Source organism: Hyperolius riggenbachi, chromosome 6 (genome assembly GCF_040937935.1).
Source record: "Hyperolius riggenbachi isolate aHypRig1 chromosome 6, aHypRig1.pri, whole genome shotgun sequence".
In the NCBI taxonomy this organism is placed as follows: domain Eukaryota; kingdom Metazoa; phylum Chordata; class Amphibia; order Anura; family Hyperoliidae; genus Hyperolius; species Hyperolius riggenbachi.
This window is the reverse complement of record NC_090651.1, coordinates 130,784,894-130,812,015: the sequence shown is the minus strand read 5'-3', so window position 1 is coordinate 130,812,015 and position 27,122 is coordinate 130,784,894. Positions and strand designations below refer to the sequence as shown.

Genomic DNA, 27,122 nt, shown 5'->3' with positions numbered 1-27,122 from the left:
TTTTCCTCATGTGCTCATCCCATTGGTGTTTGTGCTTGGAGAACATGTGCCTTCTTAAGGCAGTTGTCCCTAGGTGGGTGTTGCACTTTCCACTGCTCAGTATTCGTTGGCTGAGATTACAGATGGCATTGCTGTAATCTGAGGCAGAGACACACAAAAAAATGCCACACTGGTGAGCTCTGGGATAGCGGCATGCTGGTGGTGGCAGCAGCAGGCATTGAAGGGCGTGTTGGCTGGCTGACCCTAGGTGGCGATACATGCTGTCGGACACTGCCATGAGCTGTTTGCAACAAGCTCCCCCTGCTGCTTACAGCAACTCATCTCCTCCTCCTCTCTGTCTCCCCCTCTGAACTGTCCCCCTGTTCATCTCATCTTCTGGGGTCCCACGTGGCATCCATGCCCCCATCATCATCATCATCCATAGCTTTGCTTGTATCAGACACTTCCAAATCTACACCAACAACAGGTAGTTCATCATCATCCTCACACCTTACATCCATGTGTGTAGTGACGCCTAAGTGAGACATATGAGGTGGTGTTGGTGTAACATCCTTAGCGCCTTCATCTTGTAACAATAATGGTTGTGGATTGGTAAATTCATCACAGGAGTGTGTGAATAACTCCACCGACAGCTCAAGTGGAGCGGCTGTGGTGCTAGTAGTAGTGGTGGTGGCTGCTGGCTGAGTGATAAGTAGTTGTGGGTTGCCTGAATAAGAGCAGGAGGAGGAAGATATGTCACGGTTCCGTGCGGAAGCTGAGGAAGATTAGGTGTTCTGTGTTAACCAGTCAACTACGTTTTTAGAATTTTGGGGGTTGAGGGTATGTGCCCTCTGAACAATGTGCATTGGTGGAGGGCTGCACAAAATCACACCAGCACAACCTTAAAAAGACCTGCGGGATGGCCTGCCTCTTCCTCTTCCTCTGCCTCTGCCTGTCATTTTTTCCATATTGGGGGTATTATTATTATTTATTTATAAAGCGCCAACATATTCCGTGGCGCTGTACAATGTAAGAAAACAAACAAGGGATACATAATGATACAGACAATGATATACATCAAATATAAACACTGATACAAGATACAGCACTGCTGATTACAATTTGATTTAACATGATGACTAAAATGTATAAATGTCTAACAGTGTGCAAGCAATTCAATTAATAACAGTCCATGACACAAAAGGGTGAGAGGCCTGCCCTTGCGAGCTTACAATCTAAAGGAATGGGGTGGAAACAAGAGGTGGGGAAGTATACAGTATATGTACAGGCAGTGCGTAATTAGGTTATTTAGTGGGTGCATGGCCTAAGTGTAACGATTGTGGGATATCTCCGTGTTCAGCGCACAAAGATGTGCGCTGACACTGCGGAGGTCCTCCACAAGCGTGTCAAGATACTAGAACCCAGCTTTTGGTGTAAGCACCAGTAGAGGGAAATTCCTGTCGGCAGATGGCGCTGGAGAGTGCAGAGGAACCAATCCTCTGTACCTCCACAAATGCCAGACAGGAATTGTATGAAGCGCAGAACGCAATCGCAAGAGAAGCGATTGCGAATGAGAACGAGCAAAGGGACAGGTTGTATGTGTGTGCGCCAATCTAGTCGCCACCCCGCGACCGCGCACACACAACAGCAGGTGCGAAACAGAAACGCAACCGCCAAGAACGGCGATTGCCAGAAGTGACACAAGGCAGATCAGAACAGAATACGAGGATAGCAAAGGCACAGCAAATCATACAATGAGAAGATACGGAAAATAATAAACGCTAGCTAACCGCGAACACCGCACTCATTCGCAACAGTGCACGCGGTTATGCGCGGTCTCCACGTGATAAGCACAATAGAGACAAGCACGCCTAACTAACCATCAACAGACAAACACGAAACAAAGAACGTGAACGCTTGCTTAACGGTTACCTAATCGAGCCTACAGCAAGCACCCGTATCAGACAAGACAGACAAACGAGAAACAGGAACTAGGCAGAAAGGATCCACCGCTCTTCCTCCAGAGCAAGTGTGATCCAAGCAGGAACACAGATCAGAAAGATCCACAGCCGCTAACGCTAGCGGCTAGTGCGATCTAAACAAGACAGATCAGATGAGGTAGCTGGTAGCAACCGCTGCTCCAGCTTACACTCCAGGAACTAGATCAGAAGGATCCACAGCCGCTACCGCTAGAGGCTAGTGCGATCCAAACAAGACAGAGCGATTCGCTATCAACCGCCGCTGGTGACAGCGCAATCGCGACAGACAAGACAGGACAGAATAGGCAGTACAAATTATACACAAACTGACTGCACTAACTAGGAATGCAAGGAGCACTCCCCAAGAATTAACTTTACTAAGATAGCAGTGGCTGACACTCCAGGTGAGTCCAGCAGGAACAAACCTCTATGAGCAGCGAAGCATTGTGGGACACACATAGTACTTATAGTACACGCCTCCAATGAATGTGGCCAGGCAATTTGCATGACAACGTATGCAAATTCCTCAGCAAGCACAAGCTGCAAAACTGACAGAAGGTCTTCTTTCCAGAGTCCTGCAGCATGCAGACCTGAATAATGATCAAAAGGCTGCCTGCCTGCGCAGGCAGCTGAGCGGATCGTTACACTAAGCTAGAGAATATGCTTGTCGGAAAAGGTGGGTTTTGAGGGATCGTTTAAAGATTTCAAAGGTGGGAGAGTGGCGGATGTGTTGTGGAAGGGCATTCCAGAGGAGGGGTGAAGCACGTGAGAAGTCTTGTACACGTGAATGTGAGGAGGTAATTTTAGAAGAGGATAGAAGAAGCTCATGTGCAGATCTAAGATTGCGGTTGGGTTGGTATCTGGAGACTAGTGAGGAGAGAGATTGTGGAGAGCTTTGTAGGTTAGGGTTAAGAGTTTGAACTGAATCCTTTCATTAATTGGTAGTCAGTGAAGAGCTTGACAGAGAGGGTCAGCAGAGGAAGAGTGAGAGGAGAGATGAATGAGTCGAGCAGCAGAGTTCAGTACAGAATTGAGCGGTGTTAGTCGGTTAGTTGGAAGTCCACCAAGCAATATATTGCAGTAGTCCAATCGAGATATAATAAAAGCATGTACTAACATTTTGGTTGTGTCATGGGAGAGAAAAGGTCGGATACGTGCTATGTTTTTCAGTTGGAAATGGCAGGAGCTGGTTAGGGAGTTAATGTGAGGAGTAAATGAGAGAGAAGAATAAAATATTACCCCCAAGCACCGTGCTTTGGGAACTGATGTTATAGATGTGTTGTTAACATTTATTGTAATATCAGGCAAAGGGGTGGACAGGGATGGTGGAAAGACTATTAGTTCAGTTTTATTCATATTAAGTTTTAAGAAGCGAGAGGACATGAAAGAGGAAATAGCGGACAGGCAGTCGGGAACCCGTGTGAGGAGGGAGTTAAGGTCTGGGGCCGAGAGGTACAGTTGTGTATCGTCTGCATATAGGTGGTATTGGAAACCAAATGAGCTGATTAAGTTACCAAGACCATGCATGTAGATGGAGAAGAGGAGGGGACCGAGGACAGAGCCTTGAGGTACCCCTACAGACAGAGGATGTGAAGAGGAGGCCTGATCTGAATAAGAAACAGTGAAAGACCTTCCAGAGAGGTAGGAAGATATCCAGGAGAGAGAGAGGTCCTTTATTCCTATAGATGAAAGGATCTGTAGGAGTAGAGTATGCAGTACTACTAGCAGTATTCAATAGTGGTAGGCAGTGTGTGTAATCACAAAGAGGCACACAATCAATGTCAAATCCACAGCAGCTATGTGTGTATCACTGGGCTGTGTACTTTAACCCACACAGACAGATATCCTATAGTATGTTCAATCACAAATACAGTTGCAAGCTAAGCACAACTTATGATAGACAGTGTGCTGGCTTGTAATAGATAGAAGGGGACAGTAGAATTGCAAGACCCAGCAATGGCTGTATCCTGGCCTGTATGCAGTGTGTTACCCACACAGACAGATATCCTATAGTATGTTCAATCACAAGTACAGTTGCAAGCTAAGCACAGCTTATGATAGACAATGTGCTGGCTTGTAATAGATAGAAGAGGATAGTAGAACTGCAAGGCCCAGCAATTTCTGTGGCCTGGCCTGTATTCAGTGTCTCACACACACAAAAAAAAAAACAAACACAATAGAACAATACGAGCCCTCACGAGGACTTTTGTTTTGGGGGCTTTCAGCAATAAAGAACCACCTAGCTAACTGTCCCTGTCTCTGCAGCAATCTTTCCCTTCCTCTCACTACAGCAGCAGCTGAAGACTGAGAACATGGCCGGTGCTGCTGTGTTTTTTTTTTTGGGGGGGGGGGGGGTCATGGGGGAGTGGAGCCTGACTTTACCAGATTGGTTACCTACAGCAAAATAATACCTCCTTTCGTTGCTAATACATAACCCTAACCTTCTAACCTTCATACTAAAGCAAAACCCTCTTTGCTTTCCACAAAAAAACCTCTTTTTTCACATTATGTATACTTATTGGTGTTAATAATAATAACTTTTGCACAGGTCATAAATTGCCCAGGTGGCCCATTGTCTTTCATTTTCACATTTGCTGATACGTAAAATATAAATAAAAGTATTTTTTAATAAAATTAACCCAGACAATATGAATAATACACACCTTTAAACACTCTGGTCGCCCATCTAGCTTGTAGTTCAACTGTTGGCATAATAGGTCCAAGTGGTTGTACTAAACCAAGAAACGCTATAGTTGGTTTGTCCAGATGAATTGGAAAAACATATTTGTACAAAGATACATCATTGTCCTTTAGCCTAATGAGAGCATCTTGAAGAAAAGGAAATGTTGATGTATATCCTGTGGCAAAAATGATGTCATCCACTTCAGCCACAGTGCCATCTTCAAAGGTGACAGATGTACCGGAGAATGATGCAATGCCAGGTTTCACCTTGATTGATCCTTGTAAAATCTGACCAGGTAGGTAATCATTCACCATTGGATGTTTTAACCTTTGGAAAAATAAACAACTATATGGCAATAATGCTAGAACATTGTATATAGTTTTTAAATGCAATAAAAAATAAAGTAAAATTTCAAAATGCCTGTGTATGCATATGTATAAGCTGTACTTTAAATGTATTTTTCCTACGTCACTGTCACTTACAATAGGTCTTAAAAATCTGACAGGACTGACAGTTTTTAGACTAGTCTATCTTTCTTATTGGGGGATTTTTAATTATTTTTAAAGGCACATATTAAATAGCAGTTGCTTTCTCCAGCAGCTTTGCTATAGCCGATGGATGCATCAGTAGGAGCATGTGTCAAGAACTATTACCCTAGGTATCAAGTAGAAAAGATGTGGCAAAGAAAAAAGGTAGAAAGCATCTTTATTTTCGAGTTTGCGGTCCTTTAAGCAGTTTAACTTTCAGCAAGAGTTCATTCTAACCATACGCCATGCATGCACTGTGTCTGCGTGGGTTTCTTCCCACATCCCAAAAACATACAGATAAATGAATTGGCTTCCTCCTAAATTGGCACTAGACTATGATACATACACTAGAGATTACATAAATAAGCATAAGACTATGGTAGGATTAGATTGTGAGCCCCTCTGAGGGACAGTTAAGTGACAAGGCAATATACTCGGAAGATGTCAGAGCTATATAAATACTAAATAATAACAATAACAATTGTTGGACCACATATATCAGAGGTTCCCAACCTGTGTACCGCGACACATATATGTGTCGCGGCATCCCCGGCTATGTGTCGCCGCTCTCTCCTCCCCCGCTTGTCTCCCCGGCAGATCGCCTCCTTCCTACTCGTCAAATACTGCAGGGCTCTAAGAAAATGGCCGCCGCCATCCGCATTTGCGGACATCGGCGGCCATGTTGTTGTAGTCTTACAGTACTATGAGCAGAGGGCGGAGGCGCTGGCGGGTCTACCGTCCATCCTCCTATCTTATCTCCCCAGGATGAGGATCTCCCCACTCCACTCCACTCCCAGCTCGCTGGACACACTGTGCGGGCGGCTGTGCCTGACGTCACATGTAGACGTCGGCGCAGCCCAATGGGGAAACAGGCAGCCCACCCACCTGACCTCATGTCACGCTTGACGGGGGGAGGAGCCTCAGCATGTGAGCTTACCGCGGCTGCCCGCCCGACGCCCGACCCGACCCATGGTACGTGCAGCCTGCGTGGACAGAGAGCGACTAGCAGCGGTGCCAGGCCGCCAGCACGGACGCAGTGACTGCCCGCAGCCCGGCCTGCGCCTCCTAGTGCCGCCTGCCACCGTCCGTGGTCACAGTCAGCTGCAGCCGCAGAGCCACTGCCTGTCTGCCTGCCTATATGCTCCTCCCTCCTCCACCCAGACCCAGCCAGAGGTGAGTGAATTGCTGTGCTGCCAATAAGATTGCATTTGTGGTGGGGGAAATCTGTTGCCATTAAGATTGCATTTGTGTGGGTAAATCTGGCTGCCAATAAGATTGCATTTGTGGTGGGGGAAATCTGTTGCCATTAAGATTGCATTTGTGTGGGGAAATCTGGCTGCCATTAAGATTGCATTTGTGGGGAAATCTAGTGCCATTAAGATTGCATTTGTGGGGAAATCTAGTGCCATTAAGATTGCATTTGTGGGGAAATCTGGCTGCCGTTAAGATTGTATTTGTGGGGAAATCTGGCTGCCGTTAAGATTGCATTTGTGGGGAAATCTGGCTGCAGTTAAGATTGCATTTGTGGGGAAATCTGGCTGCCGTTAAGATTGCATTGTGGGGAAATCTGGCTGCCGTTAAGATTGCATTTGTGGGGAAATCTGGCTGCCGTTAAGATTGCATTTGTAGGGAAATCTGGCTGCTGTTAAGATTGCATTTGTGGGGAAATCTGGCTGCCGTTAAGATAGCATTTGTGGGGAAATCTGGCTGCCGTTAAGATTGCATTTGTGGGGAAATCTGGCTGCCGTTAAGATTGCATTTGTGGGGAAATCTGGCTGCCGTAAAGATTGCATTTGTGGGTAAATCTGGCTGCCGTTAAGATTGCATTTGTGGGGAAATCTGGCTGCCGTAAAGATTGCATTTGTGGGGGAAATCTGGCTGCCGTTAAGATTGCATTTGTGGGGAAATCTGGCTGCCGTTAAGATTGCATTTGTGGGGAATTCTGGCTGCCGTTAAGATTGCATTTGTGGGGAAATCTGTCTGCCGTTAAGATTGCATTTGTGGGGGAAATCTGGCTGCCGTAAAGATTGCATTTGTGGGGAAATCTGGCTGCCGTTAAGATTGCATTTGTGGGGAAATCTGGCTGCCGTTAAGATTGCATTTGTGGGGAAATCTGGCTGCCGTAAAGATTGCATTTGTGGGGAAATCTGGCTGCCGTAAAGATTGCATTTGTGGGGAAATCTGGCTGCCATTAAGTCTTAATGGCAGCAGATTTACCCACAAATGCAATTTTAATGGCAGCAGATTTACCCACAAATGCAATCTTAATGGCAGCAGATTTACCCACAAATGCAATCTTATTGGCAGCAGTCGATTTCCCCACAAATGCAATCTTATTGGCAGCAGATGATAAGGAAGTTTACACCCTTACACATAAGGGTGTGACTTCTTCCTGTGGCCGGCATCTTGTTTGTAAATGAGAAGACAGTGGCAGCAGCATATTGGACCTGTGTTGCACCAGCATACTGTCTCTCCTAGCTCATTGTGCCAGCAGCAGCAGTGTACATTGCAGCAGCACAGCATATTAGTGCAAGGCCTTCACACATTGCAGCAGCATATTAGTGCTGCCCTTCACACATTGCAGCTGCAGGATTTTGTATCTCTAACACCCTCTCCCTTCATTGTGTTAGCTACAGAAGTATATTGTTTCTGAGGCTCTCCATTGTTTATTCATTGTGCGTTCAGCATTATATTGTACCAGCAGCATAAGAAGTTTGTCGCTGCAGCCGCCATTGTGCGTTCAGCATTATATTGCTTCTGAGACCTTCTATTGTTCCAGCAGCATAAGAAGTTTGTCGCTGCAGCCGCCATTGTGCGTTCAGCATTATATTGCTTCTGAGCCCCTCTATTGTTCCAGCAGCATAAGAAGTTTGTCGCTGCAGCCGCCATTGTGCGTTCAGCATTGTATTGTTTCTGAGCCCCTCTATTATTCCAGCAGCATAAGAAGTTTGTCGCTGCAGCCACCATTGTGCGTTCAGCATTATATGGTTTCTGAGCCCCTCTATTGTTCCAGCAGCATAAGACGTTTGTCGCTGCAGCCACCATTGCGCGTTCAGCATTATATGGTATCTGAGCCCCTCTATTATTCCAGCAGCATAAGAAGTTTGTCGCTGCAGCCGCCATTGTGCGTTCAGCCTTATATTGTTTTTGAGCCCCTCTATTATCCCAGCAGCATAAGAAGTTTGTCGCTGCAGCCGCCATTGTGCGTTCAGCCTTATATTGTTTTTGAGCCCCTCTATTATCCCAGCAGCATAAGAAGTTTGTCGCTGCAGCCACCATTGCGCGTTCAGCATTATATTGTTTCTGAGCCCCTCTATTGTTCCAGCAGCATAAGAAGTTTGTCGCTGCAGCCACCATTGTGCGTTCAGCATTATATTGCCAAGATGTGTCACGACCTGGAAAAGATTGGGAACCACTGACATATATAGAGTCAATATGAAGGCATGTGTGGCTCAGTCCTCAACTAAAGTATCACCACCACACAGACTAATAGGAGTATGTCTCCAATATTGCCATTGCCCATTATTTATCTTCATGGCAGGTGTACTCTTGGGTGTAATCATAATTAGTTTCAATGGTAGAAAAGGCAAAGAGTCGGCACTCCAGTTGGGTGGCTGCTAGTCAGAGAGATAGGCAGAATGCACACACCTCTCTTCCAACACTCTGGTGCAACAAGCGTGCTCTGATGCAAACAGATCATAACTGTGTGATAAGAAAAGAGAGGAGAATTGGCACTGCTGTGTTCTGCCTTTAATCCAGAGTGAAACATGCACTGCAATCCAAATTGTAGCATACCATCATGTAAAAAGTACAATTTTATAATGCGCTTCTACGCAGCCTCCGTAGAAACGCATTATAGCGCAAAACGGCTGTAAGGCTATCTGTGCCCAGCACCCACCGTGAGCACCACTTCCTGCATAGAATGGTATGTATGTCACTCAATTGTACTTTTTACATGATGGTATGCGACACTTTGGATTGCAGTGTATGTTTCACTCTGGATTAAAGGCAGAATACAGCAGTGCCAATTCTCCTCTCTTTTTCTTATCACACAGTAATCATAATTAGCTATACATATATTGCACATCAAATTTAAAATGGGTACCTGAATTTAGGTTCCAAGCCAAAGTTAGAATGATCAAACCACCTACTCATAATCTTCTCACTTATCTTAGCAGCAAGAACATTTGGCAGCAGGTTCTTAATCCACATAGTAAAGCGCCTTGATACTGTCATATCAGTAGGTAAGCCGCCATAAGAAAAACGGCTAACCACCCAGGATCCATGTCGGGTACTGAGGAAAACCTACATAATATCAATACAAGACTTAGAGTAGGTTCACACTTATTTTAAAAACGTATCTGTGGCTCCGTTTTTTGGCCCGGATCAAAAACAAAGCCACGGATACCAATGTTAAAAATAGCAGCTCTCTTCACTCAAATTAAAAATGGATCTGTCTGTGTTCAGGGGGATCCATGTTGAAAACCTGAACGCACGGTTGTAGGAAGTCAAGCGGCGAGCGGTGGAACGCAAAGAAGGAAGGTAAGCTTCCCCAGACTGGAAACATCTGCTGCAAATAGATACAAAAGATGAAAAATGGAGGAAAAAAAATACCAAATCGGATCCGTTTGAAACAGATCCGACCAGCTACGGACAAGTGTGGATCTAGCCACAGGAACAAAAAAGCATAGTGTATATAGTTATAACTTTTGTTGTCATAATTCTAGTTTTGCTTCTCACTGATTTCCTGTGAATTCAATGGATGGATGTATTTTTTTTTCAACCCAAATAACTATGTAAATATGTAATTTCACATACTATCAATTTATTGCTGCGTTCAATGCCTTAAAGTGAATCTGGAGAGCTAACTAAAGGTATGTACACATGTCCAACTTTTTAGACCAACTTGTCGTCCGACTTGTGGACGTGTTGTCCGACTTGTGGATGTGTGTACGTGCAAACTACATGTGTAGTTGGACGTGTGTGCGCGCAGTCGAGCAACTGTTAACAGCCGGTTTGCCCAATATGCTTAGCAGATCCGTTGGACCAACTGTCAGGTCTGTACGTGTGTACAAACGACATCAAACATATAGTTGTTTGATCAGTCAGTTAATCTAGTCCATTGTTCTATCCAGTCCATTATCCATTATCAAGTTGGTTAAACGACATGTAAATTAGGTATATTAGCATGTCATCTGCTTTGTTGGTCAGTGTGTACATGACTTTTGAACGACTTGCTGTTTGCACTTCAAGTTGTTCAAATGACCAGTTTAAATAACAATCCAAAAGTTGAACATGTGTACGCACCTTAAGAGACGCTACTTGTAAAGCTGCATATAAAGGAGCCTTGCCACCTTGTGAACACTTTCAGCTCTTTAAAAACAGAGCTCTGCTTACCCTCAGGTTTCTGTTATAGACTGCACATCTGCACAGGAAAATCCAGCTATGTTTTGTCTTGCCTCAGCAACAATCCCTTCTGTTCATCCAGCTATGATATTACCAATCTCTGTATCACGCTGGCAGAGCAGGGACAAGGTCATCGAGCACCCAAGGCTGAGACACCAAAGTGCGCCCCTCCCACCCCAGCTGTCACACACTGATTGCTATTAGACTAAGAGGTCCACAGGGCCCACAACCTGCCCAACACCTTAATTTCTAGTTATTTGGCTTGCAGTCACTGCTATGTATCCCCTTTTCTTATTTCTTTCTGCTTCATACACAATTAGGAATGACAGCTGAATGAATTGTGCGCCCCCTCCTACACTGCGCCCTGAGGCTGGAGCCTCTCCAGCCTATGCCTCGGCTGCGCACAGTCACGCCCCTCCTGCTGTACTATATGACGGCAGAGATGTGTGAGCCTGTCAAGAGCCATTTTCATTGGCTCCTGGACCTGTCATCACTGTAAGCCAATCCCATCGGCTTACATTGATTGACAGGGTCAGGAGCCAATCAAAGTAGCTTCTGACCGGCGCATAGCACTCTGCTGTCATAGAGACGGCTGAGAGAGAAACCTGTGGTGATGGGCAAGCGTTGAGAGCAGCAGGGCTGTGCGGAGATTCGTCGGTAAGCGCCGTTTTGTGCCACTTTGCTGTACCCAGCAGTCTCTGGTCCTTAAGGGGGCAGAGGCTGCTGGTACAGAACAGGTCAGGCTCCCTGCACACTGCATGTGATTCTGATTCCGCTTTTTAATTGGTTTTTACATCCAATTCCGATTTTTAATCTTTACTGCATGCTGCATTTTTTATCCATTTTTCTGTTAAATGTATTCAGGGAGAATCGGAATTGAAAATCGGAATCGCAAAACGGATTTGCAGTGTGCAGGGAGCGTTAAACTGATCCGTTTTTTAGGGAAAAAAACGATCTGTTTATCACTATTCTGTGCTATTTGTAGCACACTTCTACAGTCCATTTAAAGTGGACCTGAACTCAGAACTTCTTCTCTGCTCTAAAAAATAAGCAACAGCACAATAACCTTTAAAGAAAAACATTCATTTGTTACTTCTGATACAAATCCTGCAATAAATCTGCAGTGTGTCTCCTTCAGTGGCATAGCAATAGGGGGTGCAGAGGTAAGCACCGCATCGGGTCCCTTGGGCCAGAGGGGCCCCGAAGGGTCCACCCTCTATCACAGTATTAGCTCTCTATTGGCCCTGTGCTCATAATAATCACTTCTATAGATACTTTGAATAGTGGTAATCATTAACAAGCTGTTCCCATCCCCTTCTTGCACCTCTGACACTGTAGTTGCCATTGGCAGGTTTTGGTGTGCCGTATCAATTGTTATGTATAGAGTACTTGGGGGGGCCCCATGTAAATCTTGCACTGGGGCCCATAGCTCCTTAGCTACGCCACTGGTCTCCTTCCTGCTTTAATGGAAGCAGGCATAGGGTTTACGTCCTGTGTTTACAAATTAGCTGCTCTGCCGAGTAAGGCAGTTGACACAACTGAGAGATCAAATTACACTTCGACGCAGTGCTGCATCAAGTTGGGGAGATCTGTGTCAGCCCAGAAGTCATGTTAGTCTATGGCGAAGCGCGGATGTTTAAAAAATGATCAATACGACGTGGAAGTGTTTTTAAACAATACACCTACACATACCGGAAGCAGGAAGTGACAACAAGCGCGCATCATACGCATGTCACTTCCTGCTTGGCCGCTATTGCTTGCCTGAAGGCCTGTTTTTCAACAGTGCGATGTGGTGCGTCGGGCGCGACATACCGCATCGCTGACGCTGGTTTCTGGTGTGAAACCAGCCTGAGGGTCAACAGATTTTAACTACTATGAACAGATTGTATAGGTAAGTCCTCATACTACATGAAAATAGTAAAAATTGTCTAATCAAAATTGGATGTGTGTAAGCACCTTTGAGGCCACACGACTACATTTTTGGACAGCCTTTTCACTGAGCTATCAAGTGGTTAATACAGATCTGTGGCTGTATAATAGCTTCCCATGAAATGACCGCTTGTCATCTATAAGGCGCACTGATGGCGCTCAGTAAGGACCCTTCCCCCTCCTGATCCCTTAATACGTCCGCCAGCAGCAGCAAGGCTTCCCGGAGAGATGTACATTGATATAGAGCTCTCTGAGGATCGATGGGAGGGCAGAGTGGCCATTTAGCCATGCGTCTGTGGATTGTATGGTGACTGACATTGAGTGATCAGCAAAGCAGCCACAGGGAAGTGACAGATGGCTGCTAATCTCAGCTGCGGCAATGGCTCTTTATACAAGCCTGGCTCTCTACGTAGGCAGATGATGAAAACTTGGGAGGGCAGAGAGTATAACTGTGAGAGGGCCCAGGGGTCCAGCGGAAGTCATTAATGTCATTCAATGTTTTGGAGAAACAGTGTGACCAGAAACGTCATGTTGACCAAGAAACACTAGTTAAAGCGGATCCGAGATGAAAAACTAACTATAACAAGTAACTTGTCTATACATCTTATCTAAAGTTTAGATGGTTTACACAGCAAATCTAGATGTAAACAATAGAATATGATTATTTATTCCTGTGATACAATGAGGGCAGCCATGTTGTTTCTAAACATTACATAGAGGGAGGCTTATCTGTATCTTGAACATTATGCATGTAGAAACAGATAGCGTGCATCTTCCGTCTTAAGCATGTAGATTTATTGCCAGTGTTGTACATCAACATTGTATTCTGTGCATGGCGTATTCATAACTGCATACAAGATCTGCATAATATTGCACATATATAGTACCTTGCGGCTCCTCGTGTGGGCCTGTCAGTGTAGGAGGTGGGAGTGAGGGACTGATGTGGGCCTAGCGACGGCCGTTTCGCGTCCTCCTGGACGCTTGGTCACGCCGTGTTATCTGTATCTTGAGCCATCAGCCTAATCCCCTCTCCTTTTCCCTCCTCCCCTCTGCCTCTGAAATCAATGACTAGTAACGCCTCCCCCTCCTCCTGCCCAGACTGAGCTCTCATGAGCCCTTGCTATTGCCAAGGCTCTCTGAAAAGCTGTGGGTGTGGCTTTTCTAGTTTATAGGGAATAAGAGTATTAAAACAAAAACAAAAAAGTATTTGGCTTGAGGAATGTCCTATAAACAATAGGAAAGGAACACAATTATGCAATGTGTAAAAGTTCACCTCGGATCCACATTAAGCATAAGGGGCTAAAAGTGGTTGAAAAGCCCTCTTACTAAAAAGCAATGCCGAGTATAATTTGCCTTCTTAAAGAGGAGCCAGAGTCAGGACAAGGTCCTCCAGCACCCAAGGCTAAGACACCGAAGTGCACCCCTCCATCCCTCCCACCCCAGCCGTCACACACTGATTGCTATTAGACTAAGAGGCACCCCAGGGCCCCCAACACCTTCATCTCTAGTTATCTGGCTTGAAGTCACTGCCATGTATCGCCTTTTCTTATTTGTCTCTGCTTCAAACACAATAGGGGAATGATAGCTGAGTGAGTTGTGCCCCCCTCCTACACTGCGCCCTGAGGCTGGAGCCTCTCTCGCCTCTGCCTCGGCCCGGCCCTGCACGCTGGTGTGTGCAGAGGACTAACGTAATATACAGGTCACAGTATTAGCAAATAGTGTAGTCAGAAACAGGCCGAAATCGAACACAGAGATCAGATGTCTAAAGTACAAAAGGGCTAGGCAATATCGTAGTCAAATAACAGGCAGAGTCATACACATTGGTCAGATGTCAGGATACAAGAGGAATACTATCCGCACACCCGCAGGTAGAGTCCAAGGGTTTTTATTTAATCCAATTCACAAAGGCAGTAAAATGGCTGACATGTTTCGGATCATATCCTTACTCATAGCTGTAACGATTGTGGAATCATCTCCGTGGTCAGCGCACCAGACGTGCGCTGACGCGGCGGATTTCCTCCACAAGCGTATTATTGCGGACACCCAGGCTAGGTGCTATGCACCCGCAGAGGGCAATTCCCACCGGCAGATGGCGCTGTGGAGTGCAGGCGAACACAGCCACTGCACAGCCACAGATGCCAAATGGGAATTGTACAGAACCGGGACAAGGTACAATTAGGCAGGGCTGGATAGCCCACAGGGAACAGAGCAAAAGGACAGAACCAATGTGTGCCCACCAAATTAGTCGCCACCCAGCGACGGCAAACACACAACGGCGGAAACGAAGTAGGAAAGGCAATCGCAAGAATGGCGATTGCCAATAGCGACACAAGACTGAGCAGGACAGAGCACAAGGGTAGCAAAGGCACAGCAAATCATACAAAGAGAAGGATAAAGAAAATAACAAACGCTAGCTGACCGCGAACACCGCACTCATTCGCAACAGTGCACGCATTCGTGCGCGGTCTCCGCATGTTACGCACAACAGAGACAAGCACGCCTAACTAACCAAAGACAGACAAACACGAAACAGAGAACGCGAGCGCTTGCTTAACGGTTACCTCACCGAGCCTACAGCAAGCGTTTCGAATCAGACAAGACAGACACACGAAAACAGGGACAAGCGAGAGATAGGATCCACAGCACTAGCGAAAAGTGGCTAGCGTGATCCAGGTACAGAGTAGCAGAACAGAAGGATCCCCAGCGCTAGCGAAAAGTGGCTAGCGCGATCCCAGAAGACAGAACAGAAGGATCCCCAGCGCTAGCGAAAAGTAGCTAGCGCGATCCCAGAAGACAGAACAGAAGGATCCCCAGCGCTAGCGAAAAGTAGCTAGCGCGATCCCAGGAGACAGAACAGAAGGATCCCCAGCGCTAGCGAAAAGTAGCTAGCGCGATCCCAGGAGACCGAACAGAAGGATCCCCAGCGCTAGCGAAAAGTGGCTAGCGCGATCCCAGGAGACAGAACAGAAGGATCCAAACACACGGCAGACAAAACAGATGAGGTAGGCAGAAACAACCGCTGTTCCAACCTACACTCCAGACTCAATCAGAAGGATCCACAGCTGCTAACGCTAGGGCTTGTGCGATCCAAACACAAGACAGACGGAACAGGCAAAACAGATAATGCAATCCTAACTGCACTAGGGAACTGCCTAGTGCATCCCCACGAATTACACTAAGATAACTTCAACAAACGAGAATGGCTGACACTCCAGCAGTGTCCATCAGGAACAGACCATGGAAGGGAAATGTCCAGCAAAGCATTCTGGGAGCAGAATGCTTTTATAGTGCCAGTCATCAAAAGAAGGCAGGTAAGGGATTTGCATGACTAATGTATGCAAATCCCTCAGCAACACAAGCTGCACAACTGACAGAAGGTCTCCTTTCCAGAGTCCTGCAGCAAGCAAACCTAAACAATGGTCAAAAGGCTGCCTGCCTGCGCAGGCAGCTGAGCGGATTCTCACAATAGCCTAAACAAACTGTCATCTAGGTGGTCCATATATACTCCCCCGGCTCCGCCCCTAGGTGTGTACACACCTAGGGGCGGAGCCGGGGGAGTATATATGGACCACCTAGATGTCAGTTTGTTTAGGCTATGAGTAAGGATATGATCCGAAACATGTCAGCCATTTTACTGCCTTTGTGAATTGGATTAAATAAAAACCCTTGGACTCTACCTGCGGGTGTGCGGATTCTATTCCTCTTGTATCCTGATTTCCCGCCCTGACTTCCAGCACCTTGCTCTGGGTAGTAGAGGTTGAGCGATCTTATCTACTACAATCATTGGTCAGATGTCAGTCGTACACAGAAATCAGATGGCAGCAGTACAGAGGGGCTAGGCAGATTCGTAGTCAAGAGGCAGGCAAAGGTCGGTAAACCGATATACAATATTACGATAATATAGATATTACAATATATAATATTACGATATTACAATATAATACTGACTGACTAGAATGCATATATATCACGCAGAAGCGCAATATATTAAGCAAGAGTGTTAGATAGTTGTGTCAGCTGAGTCTGCTGAGTGGAGACCTGCTCAGTGAGCTGATTGACAGCTCCTGCGAGTGCCAAAATCTGATTTCGCAGCTCATCCATAGTAATTTAGGGGCCTTGATAATATCATGCTGGTGCGTGCAGAGGACTAGCGTAATATACAGGTCACAGTATTAGCAAATAGCGTAGTCAGAAACAGGCCAAAATCGAACACAGAGATCAGATGGCTAAAGTACAAAAGGGCTAGGCAATATCGTAGTCAAATAACAGGCAGAGTCATAAACATTGGTCAGATGTCAGTCGTTTTGTAACAAACAATAGCAGAGTCAGGAGCGGGTCGAGTCGTACACAGAAATCAGATGGCAGCAGTACAGAGGGGCTAGGCAGATTCGTAGTCAAGAGGAAGGCAATGGTCGGTACACAGATATACAATATTACGATAATATATATATATTACGATATTACAATATATAATATTACGATATTACAATATAATACTGACTGACTAGAGTACATATATTTCACACAGAAGTGCAATATATTAATGTAGCTCTCAAACTGACACTAGCTAAGGCCAAGAACCAGCGAACTGATTAGTATCAAGGCCAGTGAGCAACTGACTCACTTGGCCTAATATACCCACAAGTTGGAGCCAGATCCCGCCCCCCAGGATGACAGCCCCTCCATCAGACACGCCTCCTCAGCCTAGAAAGGCTGCTCTGCCCAAAGCCTGTCTGACTGGAGGGTCTGCGCATGCGTGCCAATGCCGGAGGGATGTCGGGGATGCAAGAAGATGATGGAGCGGAAGTCTCGCCGCCAGAGACGCCGCGGGACCCGCCGCTGGAAGGTAAGATCGTTACACTCTGCATTAAGGTAATGTCCAAACTGCAGCTGAGAGAGGTGGGCGTAGGACTGCAGGCAGACCCTACTTACATTTTTAACCCACTTGGGTTACAAAAGGAGCACTAGCAGTGCAGAGCTGAAAGTATAGCTAGCAATACACCATGTCTCTTGAATAATAACAATAAAAAATAAATACACTTGCAAGACTGTAGTGTGTACAAGTGTATCACAAATCATGTATGCATTCTAGCATACATGGATTAAGGGAATCTACAGGATTCCCCTTAATCCAGTAACACCTATCTCACTTCTCCTTGCCGTGGCCAGCAGCACAGAAGTCCTGATAGAATGGACTGGAACTAGTGGCAGAGGTGATGGCAGATCCTGCAGTCAATGTGCCAGCAGTGTAATTACATGTTTCGGTGTCCCTAGGCCTTCATCAGATCAGAAAAGGGGCAGTGTCTCCAAAACACATAATGATGCAGCTGGCATGTAAGCCACAGTCCATTCAACCAGTACTTCCTTGCTGCTGGCCACAGCAAGGAGAAGGTAGAGAAGCATCATCAGGCCGTATTTCTGGGAAGGCTAGAAAGGCCATGGCCTAGGGAGATAAAATCAGATAAGATAAGCAGGGCGGCAGGACTTGGAGAGAGAAGAGGTCATATGTCAAAGTAAATCATCTAGTCTGGTCCCGCAGAGTAGCCATCCAGCGCCCTGCTCTGCACTAATAGCTGAATTCCACAGTTCCCCAATCCCTGCTTCTCTCTTTCTCACTTCCTGAGGTGTTATGACAATCAGCATCTGTTGTCACTATTCCTCTGTATGATGGGCATACAGTACAAGTGGATGTGAGAAATACCAGGAATTTACATTACAAAGCAGCTAATACTACGTTCCGCTGAGTTTTAATGCACGCCTAGGGCACTGGAAAGTACAAATCCGGCCCTGAGCATTATCAAATTGACTATAAGTGACAATACAATGATAAATTGATTAATTATTTATCTTATACAATGGTTTTTTTAAAAAAACAAACAAACATTTTACCTGTTTAGCAGTATGGCTAAGTTCCACTGAAATATCTCCAGCTGAATTCCCAGTGCCAACCACTAACACTGTCTTCCCTTGATACTGGTCACTCGTTTTGTAGAAACGACTGTAGATGTAGCAACCTTTGAAATTCTCTATACCTGCACAAAGACAAACATGAAGTATATGCATAAAATACACCCATCTTATTAAAGAAATCAGCTCAGCATACATCAAAGTCATGGTAGTAATAAAGTCTAAAAAAGAACCATACAATAGTAAAGATGAAGGTGAGTGGGAAAAATATTACTAACCTCTCTGCAGGTAGTTGGGAGACTCAAAGAATATTATTACCAATACTTAGGCATCATGTTGATTTCCTAGCCCCACACACCTCCCATACAGTACTGTGCAAGGATTACCGAATAAACCTGATCTCTGATTCTCTCATTATGGACAAATGCTGGGAACACACGGTGCAATTTCTCATCCGATCGACAGGTGATCAGACAGGAAGTTTTCCCTTGTGTACATGTACAAACTGATCCCGATCGATAAAGGGATTGATTTTCTTTTGAAAATGTTTTATTGAAAAATAAACAGGTGAACAAGACTAGTTGTACAAATAAGTCCATCAAAGTAATCAAATAAGTCATACGAAGATGTGAATGTTAAAAACTTCTTCAGTCTAAGCTTGACAGACATGTTTCATGCTATGAAAGTCCGAGGAAGGTATGATTCCAGAGGTTTGACTGAAAAGAGTCATTTACTTTGTCCAATGAAGAGAGACAAAGCAGGATAGGAGTTTCAGTATCCTAATGAAGAACAGTATTATAGAATAGTTGGGAGAGCATATACGTAGCATCCTGGTACTTGTTAAGGACGAAGGAAGTCTCATGTTCAAAATAGAGGAATCTTTATCAATAAGATAAGACCAAAGAAACTGGTACCAGAGGGAGTAGGACAGAGAGAATAAGGAGAAGGGGGGGAGGGGTTAAGGAAGGGGAAGGTAGGAAAAAGGAGTGAGGGAATATTAGTAGGGTACAGTGTTCAGTAACCTCATCCTGAAGCGGTGAAGGCAGAAGGAGAGATCAGTGGAGGTAAAAATGGGTCTAATATCTGTGGGGTGTAGAAGAAATGGTGCTACCCTGAGAAATTAAGGAGGCATATAGTCCGGTGTGTATAACAACCATGGGCCCCAGATTTTATGGTATAGGTCCTCAGTATCTCTCAATGCAGCAGTCATTTGTTCCATGGTTTTGATCCAATTAATTTTAATTTTGACATCTGAAATACTAGACAGCAAAACAGTCCGTGCTCTTCCTTCAATGTAGTAGTCAATTATATTTGTAAATAAGCCCACTCAGCGTACAGAATAACCAGATCCTAAGGTCTAACGACAAATTCTCACATCCGGGGTGTAGGCCCCCCGTCGCCTCTCGGACACCGTGTCAATAGTCCAGATGACTCCTCATCTGGCTTGTACTCACTCCTGGAGGGATGACCAGCTTCCTGGTGTGGTTTAGGCTTGTGAAAAAAATATATAAAAACCGCAGAGGACCGGCCTCTAATAGTGCATAACTTCTTTGATAAAAAAGATCCATAAAATGTCCATAAAAACAATATGACGGTACTAAAGCGGGTAGATTAGACAACTGGGGTAGGAGAAGTTAGCTCCCAGGTGGCCCACTCACTCCCCACTCTCATGTTACCATGCTCTGTCGCCATTAATCGCGCTCTCTGCAGCGACGCCACTGGTAGTTCAAACCAACCGGGCTCACGCTGTCGCGCACATCCAAGATGACGTCACACGGAGGCTCCGCCCTACGCGTTTCGCTGCGTACAGCTCATCAGGGGCTACTCCTAGTGACGTCTTCCGTGCCCTATAAGGTCTAAAGGCCCTCCCCTCGGTCCTCCCGGAGGTAACTCCTCCCTTACAGACTAGCTCACGCGACCACACTGCCGCCATGACAACCCTCCACAGCATTCCCCCTGCTCATAAAGGTCACAGTCGCACTCTGTGACATCCTCTCAATCCATTAAATGGAAATGAATAGTATACATTCGCCTTGGTGGAACATTAAACAGGAAGTCTTAAGGTCAATTACTAATGCCAATAGATGACTACAGTATAACATTAAAGTGACATGTGCAACATTATCATATATGCATTTAATTTAGAGATATAGAATCAAATCATCATTATTTCCAATCAATAATATGACACATGAGGCTAATACTACTTCTGTTGTTATGAATTACCACATCATTGATTTAAAAGTACATGATACCCAATTAAGCATTATTCAAAAAACAATTCATGTCTATATCAATATGAATTCCTTTTGGCTCAAGGGTGTCTAATTCGTATATCCATTTGGTCTCCCTCCTGGATAGTTCACGTATTCTGTTGCATCCCCGCCATGATTGATTCAATTTTTCTATCCCACACATTTTCAATCTACTTAACCTACAATCATGTCTCCCGACAAAATGCCGTGGGACACTGTGATTGACATGTCCTTTCTCAATTTTATATTTATGTTCCCCCAGCCGGGCTTTCAGTTCCCTCCCCGTCCACCCCACATATTGCTTTCCACACTCGCAGCTCTAACAGTAAACAACATATTTGGTGCTACAGGTGATAAATCCTTTGATCTTAAAACTTCGTCCAGTACAAAAGGAAGTAATGGTGGTGGTCCTGGCTGTTATCCCGGCCTGACATAAGCTACATGTCCTGCAGGGGTAAAAACCATCTTTCTGCCATGGATGTTTTAATCTTTGTGGGGTATCTACACAACTGGGGGCTAATATAGATTTCAGATTGTTGGCTCGTCTGTATATGAATTTGGGCCTGTTAGGCATAACGGGCCCCAGCTTCACATCTGCTGTTAATATATTCCAATGTCGGTTAATTATTTTCTCTATATCTCTGTATTGCTGACTAAAACCAGTGAGGAACTGAAAATCAATGCCCCCTTGTCTTTCTAGTTCTTTTCTGCAATAACTGCTGCCTTGGCAGGGAAGCTACTCTCATTCTTTCCTGCTCAGTACTTTCCATATTATAACCTCTGTCCAGAAACCTTTTTTCCAATATTTGAGATTGCTCCATATAGTCCTGCTGATGTGAACAATTACGTTTAATTCTAAGAAATTGGCTCTTAGGGACCGACTTAACCCAATTAGGGTGATGGCAACTGTCGGCCCCTATAAAGCCATTCCTATCTGTGTCTTTAAAGTATGTACGTGTCCATATGTTGGACTCCCCCTTGTTCACTTCAAGATCCAGAAAATGCACTCTATTAGGATTACATTCCATCATTAATTCCGAGAAGCTGGGGCTCTGCCTCCAGACTAACAACACACGGGAGGTCTGGAAGGGCCTGAGGGCGGCCACAAACTTCAAACCCATTCCTCAACCGGTGACCCCGAGTCTTTGACAGGGAGCTCAATGAGTTCTACTGCAGGTTTGAGCGACAACCCATCCAGTGCGCAGACCGTTCAGCCACGGCCATGGGGACCCCCTCCGCGGGTGAATCCTGCACCCTGGCTCCTGCCGCCGTCCATGAAACTGAGGTACTCCGGCTCCTCCGCAAGCTGAATCCCAAGAAGTCTTCTGGCCCCGACGGAGTGTCGTTGATCTGCCTGAGAACCTGTGCCGATCAGTTAGCCCCTGTGCTCTCCTCCGTATTCAAGCGGTCACTATCGGATGGCACTGTCCCCTCCTGTTTTAAACGGTCTACAATTGTACCAGTTCCCAAAAAAACAGGCAGCACTGAGCACAACAACTTCTGACCGGTGGCCCTAACCTCTAACATCATGAAGCTACTGGAGTGATTGGTCCTTGCCCACCTGAAAAAGTTCACGGACGCCCACCTTGACCCACTCCAATTTGCATATAGGGCAAACAAATCCGTAGAGGACGCCATCAATGCCAGCTTGGCATACGTCATGGAGCACCTAGACAACCCTGCCTCCTACGCTAGGCTACTGTTCCTGGACTTTAGCTCAGCGTTCAACACGATCTGCCCAGATATCCTGCTCACAAACCTGACGCAGCTCGGGGTGGATCCCACCCTCCGGCCATGGATCAAGCACTTCCTGACGCACAGAACGCAACAGGTGAGGCTGGGAAACTGCTACTCCAGCGTAAGAACCACAAATACAGGGGCTCCACAAGGCTGTGTTCTGTCTCCACTACTGTTCTCCCTCTATACCAACAATTGCATCTCATCTGCCGACTCGGTGAAGGTCATCAAATTTGCAGATGACACCACTATCATTGGCCTAATCGGCAGCAACGGGGAGCACAAATACCGCAGTGAAGTCGAGAGCATCTGCAACTGGTGCGGAGACAACAACCTTGTACTCAACACAGCAAAGACGGTTGAACTAGTCGTAGACTTCAGGAAGAACCCTACCCCCCTCCCACCTGTCCTCATTGGGGGAACTGAAGTCTCGAGGGTGTCATCGGTACGGTTCCTCGGCACGACTCTCACGAATGACCTGAAATGGGGGCAAAACACCATCAATGTTCAGAAGAAGTCGCAGCAGAGGTTATTCTTCCTGCGCCAACTGAAGCGCTTTGGCCTGCCCCGGAAACTGCTAACAAGCTTCTATACTGCCACCATAGAATCCATCCTCTGCTCCTCAGTCATTGTCTGGTACTCGGGCACAACGGCCAGGGACAAGCACAAACTGCAGAGAGTCATAACGGACGCAGAGAGGATCATCGGATCTCCTCTTCCACCTCTTGATCTCCTCCACTCCACTAGGATGATGAAGAGAGCCACCAGGATCTCCCGAGACCCCTCCCACCCTGGCAGTCGCTACTTCGAGCTCCTCCCGCTGGGCCGCCGCTACAGGTCACTATCTTCCAAGACCGCCAGGCGGGAAAACTCCTTCTTCCCCCAAGCGGTTCGGCTGCTTAACTCCAATCTTCCCCTGTCAAGGCCCGCCCACTAGCTTGCCCTGGTGGGGTCGGTCAGCCAGCTCTCGCCCGTCTGCCTGCCTGGTCCCCACTGCCCACATTCGTGGCTTTATCATCACCACTGCATCATCACTACCCATCCACTATCGGTAGTAGCTCTATTGTACTAACTGTTGCCTCGGGACTGCTTCACGTGAAGGCCATATCCATATCTAACTGTTTCCTCGGGACTGTTTCACGTGAAGGCCATATCCATATCTAACTGTTGCCTCGGGACTGTTTCACGTGTAGGCCATATCCATATCTCTACTGCATTTCTTTACTTGTATCATTGTTTGTTGTATGTGTTGCGCATCTGTCCTCTTATACCATGTTATACTATGTCTATGCCCAGGGCCGGCCCGCTCATGAGGCGGGGTGAAACTTTTGCCTCAGGCGGCAAATTTCCAGGGGCGGCAGTGCGGCACCCGCCCGTCCGTGGGTGCGGGGAGCCGGCCCGCCGAGCTGGAGGGGTAGCTGGCAGGACGGGGGTATTGGGCCAGCGGCGGGGAGGGGGGTCGGACCCCCCCTCCCTCGCCTGGGTCCCCGTCCTCCGCTCCCTTCCAGCCTAAATAGACGCAGCCGAAGTGTAAGAGGCACGGGCGGGGAGGACACTCACCTCCTCCTCGCTCCAGCGTGCGCTCCACTGACATCACTTCCTGCAGGACGCTGCAGGTAGTGACGTCAGTGGAGCGCACGCTAGGAAGAGGTGAGTGTCTTCCCCGCCCGTGCCTCTTACACTTCGGCTGCGTCTATTTAGGCTGGAAGGGAGCGGAGGACGGGGACCCAGGCGAGGGAGGGGGGGGTCCGACCCCCCTCCCCGCCGCTGGCCCAATACCCCCGTCCTGCCAGCTACCCCTCCAGTTCGGCGGCCCCCCAGAGCGCGCCCCCCCCCCCCTCTCGGGGGGGGGGGGGGAAGGGGCGGCGGTGGCAATTTTTTTAAAATTTGCCTCAGGCGGCAAAAAGTCTAGGGCCGGCCCTGTCTATGCCATGTGTACCACAATCAATTCCGAGTATAGCTCTGCTGTACTTGGCGAAATAAAGTGATTCTGATTCTGATTCTGATTCTGAATTCAATATTCCGATTGTTCTCATTCAATTTTTCAATGAATTCCTTGAGCGCATCTTCCGTATCATTCCAAACGATCACCAGATCATCTATGTACCTGGCCCACTTGGTTATTGCGACGGAGACAGGGCCCGCCAAAACCTCCTCCTCCCCTCCCATACTCCCCCTACTTCCCCATGTCATATTATTGATTGGAAATAATGATGATTTGATTCTATATCTCTAAATTAAATGCATATATGATAATGTTGCACATGTCGCTTTAATGTTATACTGTAGTCATCTATTGGCATTAGTAATTGACCTTAAGACTTCCTGTTTAATGTTCCACCAAAGCGAATGTATACTATTAATTTCCATTTAATGGATTGAGAGGACGTCACAGAGTGCGACTGTGACCTTTATGAGAAGGGGGAACGCTGTGGAGGGTTGTCATGGCGACAGTGTGGTCGCGTGAGCTAGTCTGTAAGGGAGGAGTTACCTCCGGGAGGACCGAGGGGAGGGCCTTTAGACCTTATAGGGCACGGAAGACATCACTGGGAGTAGCCCCTGATGAGCTGTACGCAGCGAAATGCGTAGGGTGGAGCCTCCATGTGATGTCATCTTGGATGTGCGCGACAGCGTGAGCCCGGTCGGTTTGAACTACCAGTGGCGTCGCTGCACAGAGCGCGATTAACGGCGGCAAAGCGTGGTAACATGAGAGTGGGGAGTGAGTGGGCCACCCGGGAGCTAACTCCTCCTACCCCAGTTGTGTAATCTACCCGCTTTAGTACCGTCATATTGTTTTTATGGACATTTTATGGATCTTTTTTATTAAAGAAGTAATGCACTATTAGAGGCCGGTCCTCTGTGGTTTTTATATATTTTTTTCACAAGCCTAAACCACACCAGGAAGCTGGTCATCCCTCCAGGAGTGAGTACAAGCCAGACGAGGAGTCATCTGGACTATTGACACGGTGTCCGAAAGGCGACAGGGGGCCTACACCCCGGATGTGAGAATTGGTCGTTAGATCTTAGGATCTGGTGAGTCTGTACCTTGAGGGGGCTTATTTACAAATATAATTGACTACTACATTGAAGGAAGAGCACGGACTGTTTTGCTGTCATTGATCTAACTAGTGTAACCTAGTGTGTCTCGCTGCACTTCCACAACAACGATATTTTAAAGAACTGTACACTAAATTTACTATAGACTGTGGACTATCAGTATATAGAGTATCAGAGCAGAATCGTGTGTTAATAGAGTGTGTTGTGGGACTTTGATAGCACTTAACACGGCTGCTAGATAGATTGTGAGCGCTGTTTCATTTCCCATTACTGTATCTGAGATACTAGGAGGGGCTATATTCTTCCAAGCAGATGCAATCGAGAGCCTAGTTGCGGTTAATATGTGGGTAATTTGGCGCTTGGAAAATTTGTTCACACCAGGGATGGGTTTGCCTAATAGCATAATAGTTGGCTCTAGTGGGATTGAGACATTTGAAATTGATAGAATAAACAGTCGAACCTCTTCCCAAAGTGGAGTGATTATTGCATAGGGCCAGAAAATGTGTTAGGGAGCCTTTATGAGAACATCCCCTCCAACAGGTATCAGGAGTGTGGGGCTAGATTTTTGAAAGGACTTCAGGGGTCATGTACCATCTGAACAAAATGTTATAAATGTTCTCTTTGATTTGTGTACAGATGGAGGAATGCATAGCATTCTCCCAGATATCTTCCCAATCAGTCTTATTTATAGTGGTTGAGAGGACGTTTTCCCATTTTTTCATGTAAGGATGGGAGACCTCTAGAGAACCTGAGTTTGATTGTAGTAGAGAATATATCTGGGAAATTAAGCCTTTTTGATGTCCCCTATGCATACAAATCCTTTCAAAGGCAGTGAAGGAGGATAGTGAGGATGCCCCCCTAGTGTAACGTTGTAGGAAATGGTAGATTTGATTCATTTTCATGAAAATTAAAGGGGAAAGGGCTATTTTTTCTTGTAGCAAAGATGGAGCAAGAAGTTTATCAGAGGAAAAATCTATCCAATTTTTTAGATTAAAGTAACCTAATTGATACCATGTAGCGATGAAGGTAGAGACAATGCCTGGGGGGAATGTAGGGTTCCCCAGTATGGAGAAAAGTGGAGATGGGTGGGATATTAGGCCTGCAGTTCATGCTGTAGATTTCCATATTTTGAGGGTGAAAGGTATAGTATGGAGTAAATCCCCATGAGGTAATTTAGGAGGGTTTCTGACCCATAAAAAGGAGGCTAGAGATAAAGGGTAAACCTCCATTGCCTCAATTATAGCCCATTTGGAGAAGACTCTTAGGTCAGACCATTCCGTCAGCTGTCGTAAATGTGCTGCCTGGTGGTAGTGGTGGTAGTAGTGTTTTAAATAAGGTAGGCCCAGCCCTCCCTGTTCTCTAGAAGAGAGTAGAACCGTTTTAGAAACTCTTGGGCGTTTGTGGTTCCAGACGAATTTTAAAAAGGCAGATTGTAATCTGGGCAACTGAATTGAAGGGAATTGGACTGGAAGAGTCTCAAATAGGTATAATATGCGTGGTAATATATTCATTTTTAGCGAATATATTCTCCCAATCCACAAGATTTTGTAGGCTGTCCATTTATGGAGATCCTGGAGTATTTTCTGAATAAGAGAAGGGAAATTATGTTTGTAGATAAAGAAATATGAGGTGGTTAAATTAATCCCTAGATATTTTAAGGTTT

The 27,122-nt window shown here is 46.1% G+C and overlaps 1 pseudogene; it reads right to left on the bottom strand.

Annotated features, from left to right (window-relative positions):
- The window catches only part of LOC137521111 (dimethylaniline monooxygenase [N-oxide-forming] 2-like), a 108,695-nt pseudogene that overhangs the window by 28,890 nt on the left and 52,683 nt on the right, over positions 1-27,122 (bottom strand).